This window comes from Pseudorasbora parva, chromosome 1 (assembly GCF_024679245.1).
Source record: "Pseudorasbora parva isolate DD20220531a chromosome 1, ASM2467924v1, whole genome shotgun sequence".
Taxonomy (NCBI): domain Eukaryota; kingdom Metazoa; phylum Chordata; class Actinopteri; order Cypriniformes; family Gobionidae; genus Pseudorasbora; species Pseudorasbora parva.
Window position 1 is genome coordinate 65,741,236 of NC_090172.1, and position 1,696 is coordinate 65,742,931.

At 42.8% G+C, this 1,696-nt stretch overlaps 1 pseudogene; it reads left to right on the forward strand.

The window, feature by feature from the left end:
- The first annotated feature begins 233 nt into the window (after window positions 1-233).
- On the forward strand, window positions 234-350 carry LOC137089082 (5S ribosomal RNA; annotated as a pseudogene).
- Window positions 351-1,696: the final 1,346 nt, after the last annotated feature.

Here is a 1,696-nt window from a genome sequence, read left to right on the forward strand (position 1 = left end):
ACTGTCAAATTTTAAGTTCTTATCCAAATTGATGCCGAGATACTTGACTTCATTCATTGATTTGATTACTTCATTCTTGATCTGCACATTAAATACATCCCTTGCAGGCCTATCTCGTATGGCGAAGCACATAGAAAATGTTTTCTGCACATTAGTCCAATGAGACAATTTGAGCCATTTAGAAATATTCTCTAAAGTCTGTGTCAGATGCTCAGCTGCCTGGCTAGGTGGCTACCAGCAGCCATATCACCCTGTAGCCCAAGACTGGTTTCCCACTGAAGCTAAGCAGGGCTGGGCCTGGTCAGTACCTGGATGGGAGACCAACTGGGAAAACCAGGTAGCTGCTGGTAGAGGTGTTAGTGAGGCCAGCAGGGGGCGCTCACCCTGTGGTCTGTGTGGGTCCTAACACCCCAGTATAGTGATGGGGACACTATACTGACAAAGAGCACCGTCCTTCGGATAAGACGTTAAACTGAGGTCCTCTCTGGTCCAAACTCTGTGGTCGTTAAAAATCCCAGGATGTCCTTCGATAAAGCCTACGTCTACACTAATCTGGATAAAACGGAGTTTTCGTCTAAAAATGCTCCGCATCCACACTATCATTTTCAATCGTTTTCCAAAAAATGTTCATCTACACTGAAACGTCTGAAAACGCTTACATCCCCGTACTGCGCATGAGCAAATCCAAGATGCTTCGACTTGCGTCATTTCCGCTACTCGTTTATTTACTCTTTCTTTAAATTTTGCGGCAATGTGGAGAAAAGGCACAGTAAGTTTTTTAACAGTATGTACAAACTGACATTAATATTTAACAAGGCTGTCAAAACAGAAAGCATACAAAACAACTGCTGTACAATGTCGTTCACCATCCTGGCTGAATTGGTCATATGACTGCACCACATGGCCAAAAATGCGTCATCGTATTAAAAAGCCTCCATTTTCACAGTCCACATTACTACATGAAGACGACGTTTTCAAATGTATCCGCTCTGGAGAGTGTTTTCAAAACAAAACGTTTTCATTGACTTAAAATGCTGTCTCAGTGTGGATGGAAGGCCAAAACGGAGAGAAAAATATACGTTTTCAAATGAAAACCTATTAGTGTGGACATGGTCAAAGAGTAGGGGTGTAACCCTGGCATCCTGGCCAAATTTGCCCATTGGCCGCTGTCCATCATGGGCTCCTAATAATCCCCATATCCTGATTGGCTTCATCACTGTCTCCTTTCCACCAAAAAGCTGGTGTATGGTGAGCGTTCTGGCGCAATATGGCTGCCGTCACATCATCCAGGTGGTGCTGCACATTGGTAGTGGTTGAGGAGATTCCCCCTTCTATATGTAAAGCGCTTCGGGTGTCTAGAAAAGCGCTATATAAAAGTAACAAATAATAATTATTATTATTATTATTATTATTATTAGATGGTGCAATGGATACATGGATGACTGTCATCCGCATACATCTGACACCTGGACAGCAACTTGGTAGGTCATTTATGCACATTGTAAACAGTAATGGGCCAAGTACAGAGCCTTGCGGTACTCCCATGCTGTTGGCTTGCAAAGGTGACTTCACCCCATGGACCCTAACACATTCCTGTCTCCCGCCTAAGTAACACCTAAACCACTGCAAAGCACCTCTTGACATTTTAAATTGATTTAAATTGATTTAGTAAAATACTATGATTAACAGTGTCAAA